This window comes from Silene latifolia, chromosome 9 (assembly GCF_048544455.1).
Source record: "Silene latifolia isolate original U9 population chromosome 9, ASM4854445v1, whole genome shotgun sequence".
In the NCBI taxonomy this organism is placed as follows: domain Eukaryota; kingdom Viridiplantae; phylum Streptophyta; class Magnoliopsida; order Caryophyllales; family Caryophyllaceae; genus Silene; species Silene latifolia.
Genome location: NC_133534.1, coordinates 28,771,189 through 28,778,670, shown reverse-complemented (window position 1 = coordinate 28,778,670; position 7,482 = coordinate 28,771,189).

Genomic DNA, 7,482 nt, shown 5'->3' with positions numbered 1-7,482 from the left:
TAGGCGAATAGTCTTTAGTCAAAAGAATCGACTCACTCGAATACTATAGTAGCTCTCGCCACGACCAGGCTATATAAATTTGCCAGAACTCTATAAGTGGTCAAAAGGCCCGACAAAATGTTCCTAACAGTCTGCCTATGTGATCGACTAGTCATCTCATATGACTCTATGGCACTTGAACTTGCCATCAATCGCCTCACACTCTAGTCACTTCGAGACGTCACCTCATACAAGCGACCATGGGCAAATACTATGTTAATCCGTGTTCACTTTAACGGGGTTCAATTGTCTCTACAACCCGTTTGGATGTAACAAAGTATAAATTAAAGATAAAAGACAAATGTGATTATGAACATGAACAAAAACAACACTTTTATTTCATTTCAAAATCTAACAAAAACTTGGTACACGTTTAAGTCCCATGGACGTAACATGCCCATCATGCTTAGCCTGCGATAAAGGCTTGGTGAGCGGATCGGCTATGTTGTCATCCGTCCCAACCTTACAAATCGCAATTTCCTTTCTTTCAATGAAATCTCTTATTACATGATACTTTCTAAGTACATGTCTAGATCTATTACTAGACTTTGGCTCCTTAGCTTGGAAGATCGTCCCACTATTATCACAATAGAGAGTGATGGGATCATTGGCGGTAGGTACTACTTTTAGACCTTCCGTGAATTGCACGATCCAAACAAACTTCCTTAGCGACTTCGATCTTTGTGATGTACTCACCCTCCGTTGTAGAATCCGCGATTCTGACTTCCTTGAAACTTCTCCACTTACTTACGGCACCACCATTGAGCATAAACACGAAACCAGCTTGTGATTTCAAGTCATCTCTATCTGTTTGAAAACTTGAGTCCGTGTATCCATTAACACGCAACTCAGTGTCTCCTCCAAACACAAGGATAGAATCCTTAGTTCTTCTCAAGTACTTAAGGATGTTCTTGACAGCAATCCAGTGACTCTCACCTGGATTTCCTTGATATCTACTCGTCATACTCAAAGCATACGAGACATCAGGACGTGTGCATATCATGGCGTACATGATTGATCCGACAGCGGAAGCATAAGGGATCAACTTCATGCGTTCAACATCATGGGGCTCGGAGGGAGATTGAGTCTTGCTCAATATCGTCTCGGTTACCATAGGTACCAAACCCCTTTTGGATTTGTCCATGCTTTGACCGTCGAAGAATCTTATCGACATAAGACTCTTGACTTAGTGCCAATATCCTCTTGGATCTATCTCTATAGATCCGGATACCTAATATGCGTTGTGCCTCTCCTAAATCCTTCATTTGGAAGCGGTTACCTAACCACTTCTTGACAAACAACATTGGAATATCATTTCCAATGAGTAGTATGTCATCGACATACAAGATTAGGAACACAACATTGCTCCCACTGAATTTCATGTATAAACATGGTTCCTCAACACTTCGAGTGAAACCATTTTTCTTTATAACATGATTGAATCGATGATTCCAACTTCTAGATGCTTGCTTAAGACCATAAATGGATCTCTTAAGCTTGCACACTTTGTTAGGATTTTCAGAATTAACAAAACCTTCGGGTTGTATCATGTACACCTCCTCTTCTAAATGCCCATTTAGAAAAGCGGTTTTGACATCCATTTGCCATATTTCATAATCATGAAATGCGGCGATCGCTAACAAAATCCGTATGGATCTTAGCATGGCTACGGGGGCAAATGTCTCATCATAATGGAGACCTTGGACTTGGGTATATCCTTTTGCCACTAGCCTAGCTTTGTAGACATCATCATGTCCTTCTATGCCATTCTTGACTTTGAATATCCATTTGCATTGAAGGGGTCTTGCCCCTTTAGGCAAATCTACCAAGTCCTAAACTTGGTTTTCATGCATAGAATCCATTTCGGACTTCATGGCTTCAAGCCATAAGGAGGAATTTGGACTAGAGATTGCGGTCTTGTAGGTGGCGGGCTCGTCACTTTCTATAAGCAACACATCGAGTGTTCCATCTTCCTCGATAAGTCCCACATATCGATCGGGATGGCGAACTACTCGACCCGTCCTTCTTAGTGGAGGAGGTACAACCGCGTTAGACGACGAAGGAACATCTTCTTGCGTCTCTACCTCGGTTTGTGGCTCTTGAACTTCATCAAGTTCAAAATTTCTCCCACTCTGTCTTTTAGAAATAAACTGGCTTTCTAAGAAGACAGCCTCGGAAGACACAAACACTTTGTTATCTTGAGGTTTGTAGAAGTAGTAACCTCGAGAGGTCAAAGGATAACCTACAAAGATGCATTTTTCGGATCTTGGGGCAAGCTTATTGTCGGGTTTAGCCTTGACGTAAGCATCACATCCCCAAATTTTCATATAGGATAGATTAGGAACTCTTCCTTTCCATGTCTCAAATGGAGTCTTTTCGGTGGCTTTAGTGGGACTATTATTTAAAGATAGAATTGCAGTTTGGATTGCAAATCCCCAAAACGAGTTCGGTAACTCGGTTTGACTCATCATGGATCGAACCATATCAAGTAGGGTTCGATTTCTCCTTTCGGCAACACCATTCAGTTGTGGTGTTCCGGGTGGAGAAAGTTGTGATATAATACCACAACCTTTCAAGTGTGAATCAAATTCAAGACTAAGGTATTCACCACCACGATCGGATCGTAGTGCCTTAATCCTTTTGTTCAATTGGTTCTCTACTTCGTTTTGGAATTCCTTGAATTTCTCAAATGCTTCACTCTTGTGTTTCATTAAATAGATATACCCATATCTACTCAAGTCATCGGTGAAGGTTATAAAGTAGTCATAATTACCACGAGCGGTGATACTCATTGGTCCGCATACATCGGTGTGTATGAGTCCCAATAGCTCACTAGCTCCTGTCCCTTTACCACTAAAAGGATTACGAGTCATTTTGCCAAGTAGGCAATATTCGCATGTACCAAATGATTGATAATCAAATGGTGTAATCACATTAGTTGAAATTAATCTTTTGATGCGATTCTCGTTTATATGACCTAATCGACAATGCCAAATGAACGCTTCACTTGGGTCACTTGATTTGAGTTTCTTTGATTGAATGTTATAAATATCATTCGTTGGATTTGAGGTCTCTAAAATGTAAATGCCATTAATGGAAGAAGCTTGGCCAATAACCAAATCATTCCTAGAAATAGTACAACGATTGTTCTTAATGACAAAACAAAAACCGTCCATATCTAGCATGGCGATTGAAATAATGTTTTTAGAGAGCGTAGGTACATAAAAACAATTATGCAAATACAACTCAAATCCATTAGGCAAAGCTAAAACATAAGTTCCCTTGGATTCGGCCGCTACCCGAGCTCCATTTCCAAGGCGTAGATCCACATCTCCCTTGCTAAGCCTCTCCTCATCTCTTAAACCCTGTAAATGATTACAAAGGTGAGAACCACAACCGGTATCTAGTACCCATGTCGTAGTGGAAGTATAATTTATATCAATAACATAAATTTCTTTAGGAATTGTACCTTTTGGAACAATGAGTCCTCCCTTATATTTCGCAAATACATAGGGCAATTCCTAAGCCAATGTCCCATGCCATAGCAATAATGGCACTCATCATTAACTTGCTTGAAGTTTTTGACTTTCTTTCCTTTCTTCTTGAACCTCTTTCCCTTTGACGCAAGAACTTGATTGCTAGAGCTCCCACTAGCTTTGGCATCTTTATCTTCCAGAGACAAAGACCCTATAGATCGTATGAGGTAGTCTTCCTGAGACGGACTCACACGGGGTCTAGTAGTAGTGGGTGGTTTAGAAGAAGTGATGAAGTTAAGGTTTCCATCCGAACCTATCCCAAAATGAAGTTCTCTAGTTGTATCGAATTTGTTGTTGGAGCAAACGTCGTCAAGAACATTGTGATATGACTCAATAGTTATAGGTGCGGTAGCATTTGATGGATTCATTGTAAAAAACTACAAATATAGAGGAAAAGGAAATATTAACATTTGTCTTTTTAAATCATACTTGTAAATTAACAAGATATGAACATTTATATAGTGACCTCTACCCAACTATAATAAATGATTCCAAGACCCAAATTCATATCAACTTAGGCACGGGGTAGCCGATGAAACCCTCATCAATATAACTCGGTGGATTAACCTTTTAATCGATTCTACTTTTAGAACTCTTGGTCGATAAAATTACTCTAATATTTATCTATAGCCCAAAACACATCAACAAGTGCACGGGGTAGCCGATGAAACCCTTATCAATTACTTTTGTTGAGTTCAATCCAAATTTCGAATAAATGTGTCCATTGTCCAAACTCACATTAACTTAGGCACGGGGTAGCCGATGAAAACCTCATCAACATGAATTCGGTGGATTAGACATTTATCACCCACTTCCCCTACGTAACAAGGTTTGTACCCCGGGGTAGCCGAGTGCACTCCCTCGCGAAATAGGTTTTCATGGTTTCTACTATTTGGTAAGGCTATGTCTCAATTAATTGTTTTAGCGAGAGGTCATGTCAATTTATTATCTATCACATTTTAAGTGAACGAAAGCGGTGAACTACGATAATTTTAATTGACACGGTCGATAAACTCGATAAAATAAGGATGCATGTTTTAGTTATGGCGATTTAGCAATGCATGTGACATAAAATAAAATGCAAGCATAAAGATAAATAAATCCTAGTATGGCCTTTCCTAAAATAGAAAAACTTATTTAACTATTACATATTCGGAAACCAACTCCATTGGTCCCTTGAACTTCGGTTGTGGCACGCATCTCGAGGTAACACCGTCTTTATGTATCGCCATTCTTGAAGAAATCCGTCTTTGGGTATTCCGGAATGAATAAAATTACATAATAAATTACATAATTTCCTATTATACATTTGTAACTAAAATAAAATAAATCTATTAAATTACAAAACGGTGATACGAGATCACAATAAAAATTACAACCGAATCGATATTCCCGTACATTTCGGGAAATACCAATTAAAATCTAAGGCCATACTAAGTAAAATTACATAATTCAAAAATTACATAAATTAAAATTATGACAATCATAAAGAAAATGCAGCATTATAATATGTATGAACATGCTCAATTTTATGCTAAATCGCCTTTAATTAGCCAATATCGTATATTACTCGGTTTTTACGGATTTGCGTGATTTCAACATTTTATAATCACAAAAATACATAAACTCATATTTATGCATAAGTTAATTACCCTAACCTCTTAGGACTCAAAATTTAGTCTTCACTAATAATTTGACCATAATTAACCAATATTTTATAAAATTGTTCATAAATGGTCCAAAATTACAAAAATAAGCTATTAAACTTCAAATAAATCACAAAATTTCAAATAAATTCAAAATTTGAAATTTAAACTCATGAACATTTTGGAAAAATTCCATGACACTCATAATGTTCAAAATTTTAGGTTAAAAATTTCGAAATTTTTCCGGAAAAACAATGTTGCGGTTTATCGATTTTTAATAAAATAATCATAAAAACACGAAAAAAAAAATATTCTCACTAACTTTTCAATTTTAAATCTGAAAAAGATAATAAAATGCAACATTATACGTTTTTCCTAAGTCATAGATTATGTTTTATTAATTTTCCACTAATAATGTCACTATTTATGCTATTTTTCTTCAAAAATTCATAAATCATGCAAAAAGACTTCTTTATAGCCAATTATTTTACACACATCTTGTAAAATTGCATGTAACAACATATTAATTTTCTATGACCAGATTCGAAATTTAACTTATATTAAGCTATTTTTCACTTAAATCCGAATTTAATAATGAGAAATTCATTTTTCGAGCATAACAAGTCCAAAAATTATGAAAATTTACAGGTTATCTCAAAATAATATATGTAACAACATATCCAAAAACCAACTGAAAATTCGAAGTATAGCTAATTTTAGACCAAAAATGACATTTTTACTCATAAAATCACATTTAAATGTCATTATAGTGAAATATGAACAATAAAAATCCGAAAAATTAACCAAAATATCCTAAAACATTTTAGGACCAGAAATATTAACATGCATGGATTAATTTCATGATATCTCATAATAACACAAATTTTACAAGTTTTATTTGTTATTCTTATAACTCGGAAAAACTTTTAACCAATTTGCATGTAAACAACCGTGGCTCTTGATACCGATTGAAGGAAATGAAGATTCATATACATACTAACATACTCATATATGTCGAAATTAATTTGTCATAAATTAAATGTGGATTTTATGCATGCAAACAATATAATAAAAGAGAAGAAATCAAATCCTTACATTGAAATTTCGGTTCAAATGGGCACAAAAGAAATCTCCTTTTCTTTTGTTCTTGAGCTTTCCTTAATGGAAGAACAAGATCCAAGTGTAGGATCTCTCCTTAGGAATAATACCCAAAGCTAACTCTTAATCTATGTAATATTATTTGAGCTAGTATAATATTAATCTTAGTGAAAAATTGAACCAAAATTGTTTGGTTTTTACTCTCTAAAACCGGTTAGAGGAGAGGGATTTTTAGAGGTTTTTTTCTCTTTCTAAAATATTTTGAAGTAAGAATGAATGAATATCTACAATCTTGCATGTAGTGTATATTCAAAAATAAAAGACAAAACTCTTTTTCTTTTTCTTTTGTGAACCGTGTAAGAGGAGAGGAGAGGGGAAGAAAAAGACCCAATGCATGCATTAGTTTGCCTTCACAAGGTAAATAGGGTTGCATGGCTACTCTCCTCTTTTAATCATTATGTTTACCACTAATTGTAAACACAATATTAATCCTAATCCTCCTCCAAATTTTCGGCACATGTATAATATGGATTCCATATTATTTTTGTCAATTGTCAATATGTCACATGTTACATGTCACATAAATTTGTTATGTATTTTTAACATATTTAAAATCAACATATTATCAAAAATACGTCACATACAAAAAATCGACTTAGTAATATCATAATTACTTGTACCAAAATTTTACCAATTTATAAATCGCATTTATAATGATTCATTCAAATCCAATCTTTTCTTTAAACAATAATTTCATCCGAGTAATAATACAATTCGATTACTCATACCGTATCTCATTTAATCACATTTCAATTTGATACGTAAATTTTACTTCCAAAATCGTCCGTCAATTTTTCAAGTAATTTAATTAACTCGTAACATTATACGATTAATTAAATGATCAATTAAGAGTATTGCCCTATAGGTATGACCTAGGGGGTCAACTGATCACCACCGTCACACGACAGTAATGTCAAACTCTAGTCAGCCAATCATTACCGATATATGTTGACCAGTTGACAATAAAAATACTTCCCAATTGTATTCTTTAAAATGAGATTTAATAATGATATTTAAATCATATGATCGCACTATTGTTGAGGACACATTTCCCAACAGTGTTAACTTGATTTAGATTTTCTTAAATTGTTATTAGTTGTGTC